General features: G+C 48.6%; 1 protein-coding gene across 8 annotated transcripts in view; it reads right to left on the reverse strand.

The window, feature by feature from the left end:
• Window positions 1-20,566, reverse strand: part of BAZ2A (bromodomain adjacent to zinc finger domain 2A) — a 1,275,716-nt gene that overhangs the window by 1,055,678 nt on the left and 199,472 nt on the right. The window lies entirely within an intron of this gene.

The raw sequence follows: 20,566 nt of genomic DNA on the forward strand, positions 1-20,566 counted from the left end.
CTATATGGAGTAACAGTTGCGTTTAACCCCACCTGTATAGTGCAATTATCATTGTTATGCTTTTGATTGTGCCTTATTCTGGTACAGAGAATACCATGATATAATACATCGTAAAATCCTCTCTCTTTTTGTAAATTTTTTACTTGGAACTCATTTGAGTCCCGAATCATAAATAAACATATTGCTATTGTCTGTACTTACTTCAACTGACATGGCTTCTATGACACGGTAAAAAAAAAAACAGTCCATTGTTTGCTTTACAAACAGAAGGTAAAGTGGAGCTACGAGAGAACAAACAGCAAGTAAACAAAACGCAAAAACTGCCTGAATGACCTCTTCACAATATTTGAAGATTCCCAAGGGCTTCTTGTAGGTCTGACAAGGCAAGCGATTTGAGCGAAAGTAAAAGCCAAAAAGGACACTGTCATGATATGGAAATCAATTACCTCACCTATGGAAAGAACTGGCTTTTTGACCCATTTATGCTCTCAAAGAAAGACAGTCTATTCGAGATCGGTACAAGCTGGTATGGGCTACCATCACGCAACTGTTTGTTTGTTACCTGGCCAACTCTACATTCATGTAGAAACAACAGGAGAGGAAGGGTTCAGGGACACTCCTATACCCCAGTCAAAATATCATTTAAACAACAAAGGAGTGACTCAAACAGTCAGACATGACAGGATGAGACATAGAAAAGGCACGTGGGTGTGTAGAAGAAAAGGAATCACAGTGATTTTTATATAAAACCCTCACTCACCCAACTATTGGGTGACATGCTTCATCGGGTTTTTCACCAGGTATGCCAAGTGCATGCCTGGTGTGCTGCTACACCTGCAACTGCAGTGGAGCTGGTTACTAGAATAAAAGCAGTGCAAAAAAGTGATAGTGAATTTAAAGTGTCAGAATAAAAAGTGCGCGTTCCAACCTGAACTCAATTTTAATAAAGGTTGAAGCATGCACGGTATTAAAAAGGGATTGGCGGACAGGCTTGACTTTTAGTTTGAGTCAAACAGTCCTGTTTTTTGGTTCATATGGTCGACATGTTTCTGCTCTTAGCGGCCTCTTTAGCCGAGCTTTCCTCAGGACCAAACTGTAACACTGGGCGGTATACACACGCTAAGGCGTACCCTAACCTCAGTGTACTAGAAAAAGAAAGAACTCACGGTTGTTTACCGGATTACCCTGGTATTTCCAGGATGTTGTAATGTGAAAGCACATTTGTCTTCACTTCATAGGTCGGGGGGGATGATCATCCAGGCGGTGGTAGTGCCTTACGAAGGTGGAAATACGGGGAGTCTCCGGAAAGCAGATTTTTCCGGTGTGAAGAATACCCGCCCCACCGGGCTGAAAATTTCTGTGAAGGCTAACATAAGAGCTCAGGGTGGAGGTAACTCTGAACCCATGTTTGAGAAATGGGAGTATTAGTGATACACATGTGTCCAAAAGATTATTTTTTTTATCTCGTGTGATATTCGCTACAATGCTGCGATCGCCAGGGAGGCCCCTGTGTACCGTTGCTGTGACAATGCGAAGATCGCGACGTCATTGTGAGTATTGGAAAAAATATTAAAAAATATATATATTTGCACACACTCGCCGGTCACTGTCACACACTTACGTATGCATTACAAACTCACTCAGACACTTATACTCCTATTCAAATACCCACTCACAGACTTACACATTCAGTCACATACACACTCAGATACACATTTTCCTAATCACATACCCATTCAGGTACTCATGCGCCCACTTAGACTAACAGAGTGATGCACACATAAGAGCTCAGGGTGGAGGTAACTCTGAACCCATGTTTGAGAAATGGGAGTATTAGTGATACAAATGTGTCCAAAAGATTATTTTTTTTTTATCTTGTGTGATATTCGCTACAATGCTGCGATCGCCAGGGAGGCCCCTGTGTACCGTTGCTGTGACAATGCGAAGATCGGGACGTCATTGTGAGTATTGGAAAAATATTAAAAAATATATATATTTGCACACACTCGCCGGTCACGGTCACACACTTACGTATGCATTACAAACTCACTCAGACACTTATACTCCTATTCAAATACCCACTCACAGACTTACACATTCAGTCACATACACACTCAGATACACATTTTCCTAATCACATACCCATTCAGGTACTCATGCACCCACTTAGACTAACAGAGTGATGCACACATGTACAGACCCACTCAGACTCATGCACCTACTTAGCGACCCACTCAGACTCATGCGTACAGTCTCATACCCACTTGGAGACTTTTACACCCACTCACAGGCCCATGTGTGGTGCACTCATGCACCCACTCACAGACCCACTCAGATACTCATGCACCCACTTACAGACTCACTCAGGAAGTCACGCACTCATGTACATACCCACTCACGTATCTACTCACAGACCAACTGAGTCACTTATTTAACCACTCACAAACCTATACAGTCACTCCCACACTCAGTCATAGAACCACTCAGAGACTTATGGTCTCAGTCACTCACTCATACACTCACAAACTCACCCACCCACCAACTTACTCATATATACATGCACCCACTCAATGCTCATGCAACCACTCAAAGACCCACTCAGACACTCGTTCTCCCAGTCACAGACTCACTCAGACACTCGTGCATGTACCCATTCAGGCACCCACTCAGACTCAGACCATTGAGACACTCATACACTTATTCACAAATCCCATTCAAACTCATACATCCCCTCATGGACACAGACACCCATACCGTCACTCACAAACACACTCATAGACCCACTCAGGGACTTATGCACCCAGTCAGTTATACACTCAGACTCCGGTACCCACTCACAATCGCACTCAGAACCTACTGACAGAGCCACTCAGACATTCATGATGCCAGTGATGGACCCACTGAAAGACTTATGCACTCACTCACAGACCCACTCAGACACCCACGTAGACACGCATGTATACACTCACAGATCCAGCCAGGTAGTTTGATACTTTCTTAAAAATGTTGAAAGGCACTCATGCACCTACTCTAGATTGAGTGAGAGACTTATGCAACCAATCACAGACCCATTGCAACACTGATGCACCCACTCAGACACACTGAGGGAGTCATGCAGTTCGTTACGGAAGCTTGGATATGCTGATGCCCCAGCTTACTGATTCACTTAAATACTTACACAGTGAATGAGAGACTTCCTTTACAGTGATTTATGCAATTATAGATTAAAAGGAAAAAGTTATGCACTGTGTTATACAGATATTAAGGGAGTTGTACATACTCAAATATCCATTTAGAAGGTAATGTGTTTAGTTTGCTAGTTATAATCCATTTTGCAGTTACAAGTTTTGAATGTGGTGGTGGTTTTTGAATGTCTGCATTGGTTTCGTCATTTTGTGACATTTGCAGCGATCCCAGCTACCGATATCATCGTAATGTTAGAAGTCACGGCAAAAACAGAAAATCGGTTTAAATGATTGTTTTTATACAAACTCACTACAAAAATATTACTTTAAACAGTGCAGTAATAAACCCCTGGTGTCTAAAATACTGTCAAATGTGTTCATATATGTGTTTTAAACCTCTCAAAAAAGACGTGAACATCATTGTTACTGAAGTAATTGAGGCTCTCGGCGTCACAGTGAAAAGTACGGTCAAACACAGTTTTTAACAAAAAAGTTACTACAAATATATATGTGCTGCCTTTCTCATGATCATAGAGTGAAAAGTTGAAGAGCTTGCCATTTTTTTATGGTTGCTTTGTATGACAGTTGTGTACCATTCTTGGGATTCATTTTTACAAATCCTACCTGAGTCAAAACTATTTAAAAAAGAGAAACAATATAATCTACGAACTCAATTCACTGGTATTTACATAACGTTTTAGTATGTTAAAAAAATTACATTATAAATGAAAATATATATGAGAGTTTGATAAAAAAAAGTCAGTGATATGAAAAATATATATGATAAACTGTGTCTACCACAGGGAATGTATTTAAGATGTTAGTACGAAATGTTTTGGGAAGAAAGAGATAAATGAATTAGTGGCCCTTTATTCCACTGCATAGTTTATAGAAAAATAACAGTATAGTATTGTTCAACGTTGTAATGAGGAATTTATTTAAAACTATGAATGTTTTAAATGTCTAAGCATCATGTGTGGAATGAATACATCTATGTTATTTGCATTCTGGGAGTTGTAGTACTTTTGGTCACTATTAAACATGAGTAGTTTAGTCACAAGTAAAACATAAGAAAATGTTCTGCGCCTGTATATGTATTATAAAGTAGTAATATTTGTCAGGTATGTATTAAGAAGTGTTTGTCAATATGTTTTTTTTTTACTTTTAGGAGTGGTTTGCATATGCTTAGATGGTGTCATTTTTTGCTGTTGCAGATGGGGACCTGTCTACAATCCTCCAAGCGATCAGTGCATCCCAGGCCTCCGTGGAAAGCAAGATTGGGGAGGTGAAGTTGAATGTGGCCCTCATCCGACAGGACCTCCGAAACGCCACGGCACGAATCACAGCAGCGGAATCCCCTATCTCCACGGCAGAGGATGACCTGACCACCCTCAAAACCCAGGTAGACCGTCTTCAGACACTGACGACGGAGCTCCATAAAAGGGTGAAGGACGCCGAAAACCGAGCTCACCGAAACAACTTGCGCCTTCTGGGATTTCCGGAGGGAGTGGTGAAGGGGTCCACAGCAGTCTTCCTCGAGGCCTGAGTCGGCTCCTGGATGCCTGCAGAGAAGCTTTCCGCCTGGTTTGCGATAGAACGAGCCCACCGCTCACTTGCGCGCAAGCCTCCTCCTGGGGCCCCGGCCCGACCCATCATTCTTTGTATCTTCAACTTCCGGGACAGGGACGCCATCCTGGGGGCTGGCAGGGACCTGGGCCCCCTGCTCTTTCAGAACTCTAAAATAATGGTCTTCCCGGACTACTCCAGAGAGGTCCAATCCCAGCGCAGTACTTACGACTAAGTCAAACAAAAGCTCAGGGCGATGGGACTGCGGTATGGTCCAAAGGCTCGCCTCAAGGTCTTTTTCCAGGACAAGACCTTCTTCTTAGACAGCCCGCAGGCGGCGTGGACTTGGCTTACGGAGGAGCGCCCTCTCCTGCCTGGGCGAGCCCTGTCTCCTGCTCGGAGACCTCCAACCCACCTGAACCATGAAGCGCCTAGGCCACGGCGACGCCGAACCGGCTCCCGTAGGAGGGACCGCCGTCAGGGAGGGGCCTCTCAGTCACCAGGAGGGGGGGGGGTCCCGGCGGCCCCCGTCTCCGCTCAAGAACCAGGATGCCCCCCTCTCTGCTGCCCCCTCCTCCCTGGTTGTCATCACCGGGACCCCAGAGTTGGGTGCGGGCTTACGGAAGGCAAGATCGGACTCAGACTTATCTGACAGCCCTGTGATCCGTGGAACCCCAGACGATGTGTAGGTCTGAACCAACTTCACCTGGTGTCTGGTCTTCGTTGGCCGGGTCTGACATGCCAGGTCCGCTCGGGCCCGCCATCCGGGCCTTGCTCGCCGCCTGGAGAACTGGCCGCCCATGGCGATCCCCCGTGGGGGAAGGGCCCTGAACTGTCTACGCTCTCATAGTCAATGTTCCTGCCCTGTCCACCTCTTCCTATTCACCCCACATCCTTTCTGTCATTTGTGTGACTGTTGCTGATATCCTGAATTAAACCCATCTTTGAAGCTCTTGTGTTTAAAGCTGTTGGCATTTATCCTGTGATATGGAGGGGGGTCCTCTTTAGCAAACTCTTGACTAGTGCTACTGCTCCCTACTAACCGTTTTAGTTTAGTACCTTCCCCCTAGCAGGGGGTCCTGTTGGTTGATTGAAATTTGGGGCGACAGATGTTTCCTGTTTTGAAGTGTAGGTTGGGGGGAGTTGGGGGGTACGGGGGGGGGGGGGAACAGTCCATTGACTCCCACTGGTTTGTTGTTTTTAGCCGCCTACGGGCCGCTTTTTAGTTCAGCTCTGTTTAGCCGCTCCTCGGCCATTGTTGGTGCTACCTGTGGGTGGCGGGTTGCAGCTCTCCTTTTCGACAAAATGTGGCGAGTAGGTCCACGCCTGACACGCATGTACTGTTGCCCAATACGTTATTTTCGCCCGCCTACGGGCCGTCACGGGGGACGACTGCAGGCGGTCGCCCCCCCCGGCTTGGCCCGCCAAGCCCCATATCCGCTCATTGCCCTTGATTGGCTCCTCCTGCCTCTGCGCGGCGCTGCTGGCCCTCTCTCCCTGGGTGCGCTTCCAGCGATCCATGGTCCCCCCTACATCTTCTTCTCGCCTGATGGCGTACATGCTAATTAGACCTCTCCACATTCTTTCTTGGAATGTTATTGGTCTCCTGGACCGTATTAAGCGCGCGGCCATACTCCGGGCGGCCCACCGCCACGCGGCGGATGTCCTTCTCCAAGAAACCCACCTCTTAGGCACACAATGCAACTTCCTGGCCCGGTATGGCTTTGCGATGGTCTGGCACTCTGGGTTCATGCGCGGGTCCTGAGGAGTAGCAATCCTGCTTAGGAGAGGCCTCCCCTTTACCTTGACTAAGGCCTACACCGATCCACAGGGTCTATATGAGGCATGGTGGAGGGTTGCCCTCTAAATATCCTGAATCTCTACATCCCGCCAGCCCTCCTGCCCCCAACGCTTCGATGCCTTACACAGATTTTCTCTTCCCTTCCGCACAGTCTCACGGTGGTTGGAGGTGATTTCAAAGTCGTCATGCAACCCCATCACGACACGACCGGGACTCCGTCCGCGGTGCGGATTTCCTCTGCTGCGGCTCGGTCGAGCTGGGCCTCGGCTCTGGGGCTCTGCAACATATGGAGGGTATGGAATCCCCGTAAGGCACAATACACACACACATCAGCCTCCCACCACACCCACTCCCATATCAACCTTTTCCTGCTTCCGGCCACTGACTGCCACCTGGTCTCAGGAGCGGTTATACTGCCCAGAGGCCTGTCCGACCATTCCCCCGTCTCTCTCCGACTTGGCTCTTCACCGACGGGCCCGCGAGCGGTCTGGTGTCTCAACGCTTGTTTCCTGAAGGACCCCAAACTGGTAGACACACCAGGACAAGAACTAAGCCACTACTTCTCTACCAGTGAGGGTTCAGTTCCCTCGCCGGGAACCCTGTGGGACGCTGGCAAGGCTGTGATCAGCGGGGTGGCAAGGGGGCTTGTGCATGCCAAACGGGCAGACCAGTTGGCCCGGCTCACGACGTTAGAGTCCCGGGCCGCACGATTGGAGGCAGAGCAAGCCTCTGCTGGGCGTGCAGACCCCACCCGGCAGCTGACGCTGGTTCGGGAGGAAATCCGACAGGTCTCACTGGACTCGGCCCAAATGCTATGGCGATAGTCGGTGGAGCGGGTGTATAGCTGGGGGGACAAAAATTGCAAACTCCTCCATAACCTGGTCTCCTATCCCAAAGTTCATCGCATCATTCCGGAGGTTCGCGCACAGGACGGTAACCTCCGCGGCCATAGCTGGAACCTTTGCAAGTTTCTATACGCGTCTCTACGCGGCGCGACCACCGGATGCGCCCTTGACCGCCCTGCTGGACGGGGCCGGTGCCCGGCTCCCCTCTCTCACTCCTGAATCCGCAGAAGCCCTGGAGCGCCCCTTTGCCCTGAACGAGGTCCTGGAGGCTATCCAACTTCGCCACCCTGGCAAAACGCCTGGCCCGGACGGGTATCCACAGGAGTATTACGCTGCCTTTCGAGATATCCTGGCTCCCCGACTTTTGGCCCTCTTCCGGCATGTGGCTCATTCCCCCTGAATCGGACCTGGCCACAATAGTGGTCATTCCCAAGACCCAGCCGCCCTCCACGAGTTGCCCTACCGCCCAATTTCGCTCATTAATACCGAGATCAAGCTCTTAGCCACAATACTGGCCCAGAGGCTTAAGCCTCACCTGCAAGATCTGGTCCATCCCGACCAGTGCGGGTTCATGCCGGCCAGGGGCACCAGTCACTGCATCCGCCGCCTTCACCTGGTCATGGCCCACCGTGCCAGCCTGTCCCCATACCTGGCCCTCCTCTTCCTCAACTTCGAGAAGGCCTTCGACAGTGAACTGGGCATACCTGCAAGACGTGCTGGAGGCGATGGGCTTCGGCCCGTTGTTTCGCCGCCTTTAAGGGTCCTTTATGCCAACCCTAGGGCCAGAGTACTCGTCAATGGGACATCTTACAAAACATCTCCATCCCCCTCTCCCGCGATTGGTTTCGCGAACTTGACGGGACCCTGTCCCGATTCCTTTGGAGTGGCAGACGGCCGCGGATGTCCCTGGCGCACAGCCGCATCCCCCCCTTTGATGGGGGCCTAGGGGTGACCCACCTTTACCTCTACTCCCTTGCCACCAAATTGATAGTCATCCACGACTGGTAAGCGGGCGGATGGTCCGACCCAGCATACCTCGTGGAACTGGAAACAACGGACTTTCCGCAGATCCAGTCGTTCCTGTATGGATGCCCAGTGCAACAGACCATTGCGCCAATCACTAGAACGGTCCTCTTGGCCTGGCGCGCTGCCCTGCGCCACGTGGGGTGGGACCGTAAACTCACTTGTCAGACGCCGCTCTGGCATGGCACCTGGCTCTGGGAGGTTTCGTCCCTGAACGGATTCCGCTGCTGGGATTTAATTGGCATCTCGGTCCTTGGAGACGTCTGGATGGGGGACCATATCCGTGCCTTTGCAGACCTACAACAGCGCCATGCCCTTCCCCACACCCAACACTTCCGTTATCTGCAGCTACGACATGCCATCCTTGCACATCTCCCCTCACCGACTTCCCTCCCAGAGTTCAGTCCACTAGAGGCCCAGGTGATGGGGAACCTGGGCAAAGGAGGAGTGTCCCGTATCTACCGCTCCCTAGTGAATAATGGCCCCGCGTCCTTGGATGGGGTGCGAGCCCGGTGGGAGGTGTGGGTGGGCCCCCTAGAGGAGGCAGACTGGAGTGATGCTCTTATGGCCCCTAGAACCCTAACCACGTCCTCTAGGCTACGTCTGGTGCAGATATACTACCTACATGCGGTCTACCTCACCCCTGAGCAACTCTTCTGTGCCAGCTTGCGACCCTCCCCAGACTGTCCGAAATGCAGCTCATCCCTCGCTGATTTTTACCATATGGTATGGCTCTGCCCGGCGTTTTGGAGGTTATGGAGGGGGTTGGAGCGGGAGCTCACACAAGCCCAGGGATGGGAGGTTCCTCACGACCCACACCTGCTGCTGGGGATATTTGACGGCCTAGATGGTTCCAGGATGGATAAGCGCCTACTGGGGACAGCGGTGGCTGTGGCCAAAAGGGACATAGCGACGTACTGGTTGCGTGCCGCTGCTCCTACTATGAAGGGGTGGAGGAGGGGGGTGGACTGGTGCGGTGCCCAGAAGGAGGTCATGTTCGAATCCCGAGGCTCCCCAGAATTGTTCCATAAAATAGGGCGGAAATGGTTCAATATGATCCAGTCATAATCCTTGTTGTGTCAAATGCCTCAGCTCCGCCGTCACTGCAATGCAGGTTGAGATGCTGGACTGGAATAGATTGACCCTGCATATATGTTTTACTGATTCAGATCCGATGTCTATGTTGATTAATGAGCTGCAACCGATTAATTCTCTTCGCTGTTTTATATACTCAAAGTTGATTATAAAAAAAAATAGGTCTATATATGTGTTTTACACTATGGCAAAAATAAAATGGCTTTCGCGGTGTGTCCTAGGCAATTACACTCATAGAATCACAGGCACTACCTTTGCAAAGATACAATCACCCAGGCATTACTCATACACTTATGTAATTACCCAGGCATTACACACGCACTCACAGACCCATAATGCCACTCAAACACCCAGTCACTGACCTATACAACCACTCACAAACCAACTATCAATGTTTACAGTTCACTGAAAAAAACAATAGGTCCAGGATGTTATAGTTAGGAATTAGCATTTAAAAAACCTTAAAAATGCACATAAAAAGCCGAAGGTTACAGAGACATACATAGTTAAGCTCAAGTTTAACTCGCACAAAACCAGTGAAAATCAGCTGTTATAGCCAGCTGAGCCAACTATAACTTGCGTCCTCACAATGCACTGCTTATGATCTCACATATTATATCATTCATGAAATGGTCAGCGACATCACTGATAAATCACTCATGACATCCACTGACTGTAGTGTTAAATATATACCAAGGTGTATTGATGAATCAGTGGGTGTTTGAGTGCCAGTATGGATGATTCAGTGGGTGCGTGACTGACTGAATAAGTGAGCGATTAGGTGTCTCAATGAATGTATGAGTGAGTAACTAGGTTGTCTGAATGTATCAGTCTGACAGTTGGTTTTCTAAGTGGCAGTATGGGTTAGTGAGTGGGTACGTGAATGGCTGTATGGGTGAGTCATTGGTTGTCAGAGTACCTTAATGGGTCTAAGTTTGAGTGGGTGGGTGGTTGAGGGGGTGTGTGTTACTGCCTGCAAGGATGAGTGAGTGTGAGTCAGTGGCTGTATGGGTTAGTGAGTATGTCTGTGAGATGTATGGGTGACTGAGTTTGTGTATGGTTGTGTTGGCGAGTGAATGGATGTGTCAGTGGTATATGGGCGAGTACCTGGATATGTGAAGGGCAGTATAGGTGAGTGTTGGAGTATATGAGGGGCTGTATGTGCGAGTGATTGTGAGAATGGCTGTATGGGTGAGTGTGTGCTTGTGTCACTGATAGTATAGATGAGTGAGTATGTGTTAGTATCTGTATGAATAAGTTAGTTGATGTGTGCATAACTGTATAGGTGAGAAAATGGCTGTGTGATTGACTATGGGTGAGTGAGTAGGTATGTGAGTAGCTCTATGGGTCACTGATCGTGTGTGAGTGTCTGTATGGGTTAATGAGAGGATATATCAGTGGCTATATTAGTGAGTGAGTGTATGACTGGTTGTATGGGTCACTGAGTGGAAGTGTGTGTAGACCTATGAATCAGTGAGTGGGTGTGCAAGTACTAGTGTGCGTATGTCAATGGTTTTGACAATGGCAGTGTGGTAGTTGGAGTGGGTGTATGAAAGGTTATATTGGGGTGCGAGTGGGTTCATGAGAGACTCTGTGAATGATGTCATCAGTGATGTCATTTGAGATATCAGTGAGGTCACTGACTATGTCCTCAGTGAAGTAATATGTGAGGTCATAATCAGTGCATTGCAGGGCGCGATATATTATGTTATAGTCAGCTCAGCTAAATAGAACTGCTGAATTTCACTGCTTTTGTACGAGTGAAACTTGAGACTAACTAACATCTCTAACCTTTCGTTTTTTTCAGTGGATATATTTTATATATAAATATATTCTTGGTTTCTTGTCGATATATATATATATATATATATATATATACACACGAATATATATACATATATACACACATACACATATATATATATATATATACACACATACATACATACACACATATATACATATATACACATACAAATTTATGAGAAAGCTTAAACTAAAGAAGTTTTTCACAATAAAGAATGGCAATAAACTACAGAGATCGAAACTAATCAAGAAATGACGAGCAACATTAACCTCCAAGTTTTTGATGCGGCTACAATGTTGGCTATAAGAGAGTTGGATACTGAGAATCGCCAGGAAGAAGTGGCTGTCAATAGCCAGGTGTCAACCCAAGAGAGATTGGTAGCCTACAATTTAATTGAACAGAGTGCAGGGATCAGCCCATTTAAAGCAAAATCTACATTCTATCCCATGATGCCGAAAGATGCAATTGATATCTTTCATGAAAGAGTGACAGATGAGATGAAAAAACTATATCACAAAACCAGTCATAGCAAAGCAAGATTGAAACATCATAACATACAATATGAGAACCGCATTCGGAAATGAAAGAACAAAGATATAGTCATCAATAAGTCAGATAAGGGTGGAAATGTTGTAATTTGGCCTCGTGATCAATACACTCAAGAGGCCTATAAACAATTGTCCAACACAGACTGCTATGCTAAAACTACTCTGGCAGAATACAAAAAAGCAAAAGACACCCTCAAGAAAGATCTAATGGGTTGGAAAAGACAAGTACTGATCTCCAATCAGGAATTTAAATTTATGACCAATGATTTCCCTATAATTCCACACTGTATCTAATTCCAAAAATCCACAAAGTGTCAAATCCTACACAAGGCAGGCCTATTATTTCAGCTATTGGGGGCATGAGCGAACAGATCACACAGTAGGTGGACCATTTTTTGCAAATTCATGTGCAGACACTCCCTTCATATATAAGGGACACTGGTGACTTTTTAGAAAAAATCCAACAAATAAAATGGGAAGAAAATCTTTTTCTCATTGTGATGGACATAGAATCACTACGAGCATAGACCACCATACTGGATTAACTGCTGTTAAACACTACCTGGACAAAAGGCCTTTGACTATGTACAATCATAATATGATGCTCCTAGAAATGATCAAGTGGTGTCTGTTTAATAACTTTATGCTTGACAACAAGTATTGTCAAAAGTGTGGGGTGGCTATGGGAGCCTGCTTCTCCCCAGCTATGCGTGTTTACACGTAGGCTGGTGGGAGGAGCAGGTTCTCAGGGGTACTTTGGCCAAAGTATGTGAGGAGCATGTATTGCATTGGTTAGGATAAATTGATGACGTGTTCTTTCTATAGAAGCGGGAACAAGGCAGTGCAGAAGCATTTATAGTTGAATTAAACAACAACAACATCAATTTAAGATTAACTGCACTCATAAGTCAAACATAGGTGGCATTCCTGGACACTAAAATGTATGTATTAGATAACCAGCTTGAATCCACACTTTATAGAAAACCAACTGCGGGGAATGCCACCCTACTTGCTACCAGCTCACATCCCAGCCACCACATAAGGAGTATCCCCTCTGGGGAACTCCTTAGATTGAAAAGAATCTGCAGCACCAAGGAGGAACTTACTAAATGTACTCAGGAGACATTAGCTAGATTCAAGGCCAGAGGATACAGTGATACCATTCTTCAACAAGCTAGTGATAAGGCTGATTTCAGAACTAGAGAATCTCTGTTGGGAGCCACGAGTGGGACCCCGGAGAAAGAACATACTCACTGGTTTACGACTTTCCCTGGCTGTGGGCCTGCTAATCAGACCCCCAGCCTAGCTGTTCTCTCTCTAAATTGACATCCATGTACTTTAGGTGCATTTACCAATTGGTATTGGGTCACTCTTGTAAGTCCTTGTACAATGTACCATAGGTACCCAGGGCATAAGTGAACCCAAGGCCTACCAGGGGCTGCAGCATGTATTATGCCACCCCTGGCTGGCCATCCAAATCTGACACAACTGGCTGATCAATCAGCTGGGGCAAGGTGGTGTAATCACACTTTGCTTTAGATATAGTATACCTATATCTAAACCTAAAATGGACACATATACTCCTATAAGTCACTTCTATAGCAGGCCTTAACAATCCTGGAGGCAGAGTGCTTGGAATTATGTGAGATGGTGCTCTAGCATGAGCTGAGCCTGTCTGCAGCTTTCGGAACCAAGTCCTTTAGCTGTTTCCATGATAACGCTATACCATATACTCTTAAGTGCATTATAATCCTTGCGGTTATTGCTAACTTTGGCATAGCATTATCAAAACATGTCGAATAAGGGGTCATATGAATTGGAATACTACCCCCTCGCCAATTCTGGCGACGGGGGTAGCATTCCACCCTTCTAGAGGGACACAACATGTACCTAACTGTGAACCCCGGTTAAAGTTAACCTCGAGCCTCAGCATCACAAAATGGATGCTGCCACCAGACACAAGTCTGAACTCCTGCTGCTGGGAGTCCTTCCAGCGAGGGAGGCTTGGAGAAAGGGTTTCCTGCCTCGGGAGGAGCTAGCACCACCCCAGATAGGATTTTGTGTATTAGGTAGGACAGGCCTGAAAGGAATGAGACATGCCTGGGGCACACAAGGTGCCTCTGTGCATACACCGGTTCAAACCAGTTGCTGGGGCACTCCAGCCCCAGCTCTGGCGCGAAACCGGCCAAAGGATAGGGGGTGTAACCACCCCCTTCCTGGTCCCACCCATAGGAGGGACCTAGTCATAGTACAGCCCCCTTTAGCAGAATAAAGGTAGGAGCTGGTCCCATTCCAAGTTAGATTATCCTGAATTGATTTTGCAAGAAGAAACTCTGGACTTCGACGTTCTGCTCCACAGAAGCCTGAAGAAATCTCCCTTGTGGGCAAGGAGTGTCCACCCTGCACCAGCAGGCACCATCAAGCGTCCAGCTGCTTCACTTTGTCGTCTTCCCTCGAGGATCCAGACTTCAGAGCCCGACGAAACCCGGATTCCCAGACCTCTCCGACCTCTACCTACATCTGCAGCACAGCTGAGATCCGTGGGTGCGACAAGACATGTGGGACCGGCCATCTTGGAGAAACTGCACTTCGCTTCCAGCACGACTTCTGAGGTAACCCCGACGAAGTGCTTTGGGGATTGAGAAGCCCCAACCCCGAGCAGCTCCTGGACCGAAGACCAGCACTCCAGCATCCACGAGATCTGCGTGGGGCCCTTCTGCCTGTTTGCTGCTCGGCGCGTTGTCTGGTCACTTGCCGGCTGGCTAGTGGCCTCCTAGACAACGATCCACGACAACACCACCGCTGGTCTGGTTGCTTCCCTGCAAAGGAGAAGCATCCCGGACCCTCCTGGTCTGCACCAGACGCCGATTACACTCACCGTGTGGGTTGCCTTTGCCAAGGCCTGTTGACGCCGAATCCGTATCCAACACCGCCAACAGCGAGAGCCTGCGTGGGACAGCTCGTGCCTCCATCCTGGTCATCGAAGACACCACCTGGTCCACGTGGCTGCAGAGTCAAGCGTCCACTCTTCCCCTGATCGCGACGACAGCCTCTGGTTCCTTCCTGGTTCCACTCCAGTCACTGGCTAGTGACTTTGAACATTGTCCCCTCTGCTTTCAGGTCTTCAGCTTCACTGAGCCACCCTTGGATCACACCGGACATCTTCCTCCTAGTCGCCTGCAGCATCTTTTCTTTCAGGCTCCATAGATTTCAAAGCAGAAACCCGACACGACTTCGCACCTATGCACCCGCAGCCCGTGGGTGAGGTAACGAGAGCATTTTGGTGCTCAAGGGTAGCTTGACTCTTCTTGAGTCCAGATTCACAGTCGTTTTAGTCCTATCTAGTCAGGATTGTCCGTACTCACCTTTTTCTTGAACTGTACTGTCCATAGACGTTGTTACGCATCTCGCGTGTGAGTTCACACTCTGCACACACGTTCCGTGGGCCTCCTATTACTTACCTAAAGTTAGGGTAGTGTAGTCCTAGCAATCCTACAGCCTCTGGACAGCTCCATTCCTATAATCGACTTCCTTATACCACTTGTTTAGTATATGGTTTGTTGCGCCCCTAGGGCAACATTGTAACTCGTGCAACTTAACGTATTTTTCTTAAGAGTCTTTTCATGTGCTTAGCCCTCTGACCTCAAAGAGTTCAGAGGTCTATGTTAGTTAATAAATATCTTGTTTATTTTCATAACTACCTGTGTGGTGTCCTTTCATTTGGCATTCAAGGGATTATATGTGGTAAAACAGCTGGCTTCACATGCCAAAAGAGTTTAGCCTAAGACTGCTTTGTCCATGCTACCATTAGGATAGCTGGTCTATAAGGTTGACTTACAACCAATCACCATAAGGGTTGTTTGGACTGATACAAGGTGATCACTAGAACTAGTGAGCATCATATCAGGCCAACTTCTCACAGTGCAACCCTAGTGGGCTTGTATAAAGTAAATACGCAAATGTGCTGAATGTAATTTACTATTATTTAGTTTGTGGTAGGTGTCCTGACTAGAGAGACTATGCCTTGAGTGGGTCATGACAACCCTCCACTCATTCATTTACGAATATGCTACTTACCAGTATGCATCTGTTCTTGGCATGTAGGGCTGCTGACATTCATATCTGTGCATAGATAGCCGCCTAGTGTTGGGTCCGGACGATTGCACATTGTTGTCCTGGAAGAGTCTTCGAAGTATCACGAGATAGGTGGCTCCTCCCCTGGACTACAGTGCGCATGGGCATCGCCTCCATCCCCAGATTGTTTTTAGCCATTGTGGCAAAGATGGAGTGAAACTCAGTGAATGATGACCATGCTATGAGTATATGTGAATACTGTAGCTACTACAGGCGCCGGGGAGGAGGGCGGGCGATATGAATGTCAGCAGCCCTACATGCCAAGAACAGATGCATACTGGTAAGTAGCATATTCGGTTCGAGGCATGTGGGTTGCTGAATTCATATCTGTGCATAGAATACATAGCAGTCCCTCCATTAGCGGCGGCCGCCCGTGCCAGCTGCAGCAGTTTGGAAAAGTGTTTTGAGAACCGCCTGCCCTACAGCTGCCTGCTGTTTGGAGTGCACATCAACACAGTAATGCTTAGTAAATGTGTGTGTGGTAGACCGTGTGGCTGCTCTACATATGTCTTCCAAAGGAATGTTTCCAAGGAATGCCATAGAGGCCCCCAACTTTCTGGTGGAGTGGGCTCTTGGTGGAATGGTAAGAGTGCGTTTTGCTTTCAGATAGCAGATCTGGACATTTAACGATCCACCTAGCAATACCAGCCTTGGAAATAGGGTTACCTTTGTGGTGTAGTGCAAAGGCGACAAAGAGTTGCTTAGTTTTCCTAAAATCCTTGGTCCTATCGATGTAATACATTAGGGCCCTTTTGACGTCAAGGGTATGGAGCATCCGCTCCGCCAATGACTCGGGATTTTGAAAGAAAACAGGTAGTTCAATAGTCTGGTTGATATGGAATTGAGACACAACCTTGGGAAGAAATTTAGGGTTAGTGCGAAGTACTACCCTGTTGGAATGAATCTGAATTAATGGCTCTTGGATAGTTAGGGCTTTTAATTCACTAACCCTCCGTAGCGATGTAATTGCTATGAGGAAAGCCACTTTCCATGTCAAGAACTGAATCTCGCAGGAATGCAGTGGTTCAAAGGGAGGACCCATCAGCCTGGTAAGGACCACATTGAGGTTCCACTCCGGAGCTGGTGGAGTCCGTGAAGGAATGACTCGTTTGAGCCCTTCCAGAAAAGCCTTAATGGCAGGCACCCTGAAGAGGGAGAGGTGCTGCCTATTGTGGAGATAAGCGGCCATTGCAGACAGATGAATGCGAATGGAACCATAGGCCAGATTACACTTGTACAGATGGAAAAGGTAACAGATGATGTTCTGAATAGAAGCATCCAGCGGGTTAATGTTGTGGTCTGCACAATAAATGACAAACCGTTTCCATTTTGCCGCATAGCATGCTCTGGTGGTGGGCTTCCTTGCCTCCCGAATGATGTCCATACAGTCGGAAGGTAAGTGCAGGTAGCCAAACTCTAGGACTTCAGGAGCCAGATCGCCAGGTTGAGCTGTTGCGGATCTGGATGCTGAATGTCGCCATGGCTCTGCGTCAGAAGACTGGGTGTGAGATGTAGCCTCTGATGCGGTACCACGGACAGTTCTAGAAACGTGGTGTACCATGGTTGGAGAGCCCCCGTTGGAGCAACCAGGATGAGAGTCATCGAGTGCTGCCCGAGCTTGCGTGCCACCAGCGGTATCAGAGGTGCTGGGGGAAAAGCGTACGCAAATTTGCCTGATCAGTTCATCCATATCGCATTGCCCTGCGACTGTGGGTGTGGGAACCTGGCGGCAAAGCTTTGGCATTTTGCGTTCTCCCTTGTGGCTAAGAGGTCGATCTCTGGATGACCCCACCTTTGGAAGTACGGTTGGAGAACAGATGGATGTATCTCCCACTCGTGCATTTGGTGGCTGTGCCTGCTGAGCAGGCCCGCCATCTGATTGTCCTTGCCCGGGAGGTGTTCTGCCATGAGGAAGATGTTTCTCTGAATGGCCCACTTCCACATGCTCTGAGCCAGATGAGACCGCTGCGGAGAGTGTGTTCCTCCCTGCTTTTGAATGTAGTACATTGCCGTCCGGATCAACACGACCTTGTTGCACAGATGTACTTTGAAGGCTTTTAGTGCCATGAAGATCGCCATCAGTTCCAGAACATTGATGTGCATCTTCCTTTGCTGTTGCGTCCATAGTCCCTGCACAGTGTATTGGAGTACATGCGCTCCCCATCCCTGGAGAGAAGCGTCCGTCGTCAGGATGATCTGTGGCACAGGCTCTTGGAACGGTCGGCCCTTGCAAAGGTTTCGTGGATTCCACCAATGCAGAGAGTTGTATGCCCGACCGCTCACCAACACTAGGTCTTTCAACTGGCCGTGAGTCTGAGTCCACTGACGTGCTAAGCACTCCTGAAGCGGATGCATGTGTAGTCTCGCGTGCGGGACAATGGAGATGCAGGAGGCCATCGTGCCTATCAACTGCATGAACACTCTTGCTGGAAGCGAGTGTTGAGGTCTGAATTCGGCTGTGCTGTGGCCGCCAGAGTGTCTATGGTCGCACCCAGATACTGCCGTATGTGGGCGGGCTGGAGGTGGGATTTTGGGTAATTCAGTGAGAATCCCAGATCGTGCAGGAGGTGAATGGTGTGGGACACGTGGGCGGCACACTGCTGGGCTGACTTCGCTTGGATGAGCCAGTCGTCCAGATAGGGGTAGACGTGGATGTTTTGTCTCCTTAGATTTCCGCCACCGTCGCCAGGCACTTCGTGAACACCCTGGGTGCCGTGGTGACACCGAAAGGCAAAACCTTGAATTGGTAGTGCTGGTTTTGGATGGTGAACCTGAGGTATTTCCTGTGTGAAGGGTGTAGTGGAATGTAAAAGTACGCATCCTTCAGGTCTAAAGTTGCGAGAAAGTCCCCCTGCCAGAGCAGCGGGAGCACTTGCTGCAGGGTCAGCATATGGAAGTGCTCCGACAGGATGTAGAAGTTGAGGGGCCTGAGGTCTAGGATGGGCCTGAGGGACCCGTCCTTCTTTGGAATCAGGAAGTACAGGGAGTAAACCCCTGTGCCTCTTTCCTGCATAGGCACGAGCTCTATTGCCCCTTTTTTGCAGCATGACGTTGACCTCCTGCTGCAATAAGTGCAAGTGCTCGTCCGACATAGGACGGTGCCTTGGGGGTATGTTGGGTGGGTGGAGTGGATGTTAACTCCAGACAATAACCGAATTGGATAAGCTTTCTGACCCACCTGTCCGTGGTGATGGACTTCCAGACGGGCAGGAACTGCTGGAGTCTCCCCCCAACCAGTGTTGTGTGGTCGGGGGGCAGTGACAAGGCGTCACTGTTTGCTGGCGGTAGAGGACCTGGAGCTGTTGTTGCCACGTCCTCTGCCTTTGGCGCGGTTGCTGCGATATCCACCTCGACTCTTGTTGGCATAAGTAGTCTGGGTGTTGCCCTTGTAGAATTGCGCGGACTGGGAAAGCTGACCCCTTGATGTGCCTCTAGTATTGGAGCGACGAAAGGACCCACCCCGAAACTGCTGGGTCTGCAAGGCACCCATGGATTTTGGAGTATCAGTGTCCTTCTTCATTTTCTCTAGGGTGGTGTCAACCTCTGGGCCAAACAGGTGATCTGGGTTGACCGTTTGGTTCAAGATGGTGGTTTGGATGTCTGGCTTAAAACCAGAGATTCTCAGCCCGGCATGTCTCCGAAGCATAACACTGGTGTTAATAGCTCGCGCAGCGGTGTCGGCTGCGTACAGAGCGCACTTAATGGAAGCGTTGGAGATTAGCTTCCCCTCTTGGATTAGCATCTCAGCCCCTGCTTTGTATTGATCAGGCAGGTGTTGCAAAAGGGTCTCTAGTGTATCGTAGTGCGCCCTGTCATAGCGCACCAGAAGCGCCTGTGTGTTCGAGATGCGCCATATGTTGGCTGCCTGTGCTGCTACCCTCTTCCCGAAGCCTCAAAGACCTTGGATTCTTTGTCTGGGGGAGGAGCATCACCCGTAGTCTGAGAATTGGCCCTCTTCCGGGCATTCGAGACGACAAGGGAGTCCAGAGGCAACTGTCCTTTAATGTAGGTAGGATCAGTAGGCGCCACTTTATATTTTTTGTCAATCCTAGAGTTTATTACCCTTGCCCTGGTAGGTTCTTTGAAGACCTCAGCAGCATGCTTCAAAACACCTTTCAGCATAGGCAGAGTTTTCACAGTCTTTTCCGACACAGAAAAGGTGTCAAAGAGGAAATCCACATCCACAGGGTCAGCATGCAGCTGGACATTGTGATTGCTAGCGGCCCGTTCAATGAGGGCATTGAATGCAGCAGAGTCTTCAGTAGGTGAAGTCTTAGCAGAAAAGAGTTGAGGGTCTTGTCCTGAATGTGGATCCCCTGGGTCACCACCAGCTGACCAGGGCTCAGTTCTATCCTCTGGGTCTGTGTAGACTGGATAACTGTATTCGTCCTCCTCATCGCCCTCACCAGCGACCACATCGGAGTAAGTGGGCAAGACCTCATGAGTTTGTGGTGAAAGGGGTTCCACCAAGGCAGGAGAGCAAGCAGAGTCCCTTTTCTTCTTGAGAGGGATCTTGTAAGACTCCAGTTGAGGTTCTGGGGTGATTTTCCGCTTCAGAAGGG

This window comes from Lissotriton vulgaris, chromosome 1_1 (genome assembly GCF_964263255.1).
Source record: "Lissotriton vulgaris chromosome 1_1, aLisVul1.2, whole genome shotgun sequence".
NCBI lineage: Eukaryota > Metazoa > Chordata > Amphibia > Caudata > Salamandridae > Lissotriton > Lissotriton vulgaris.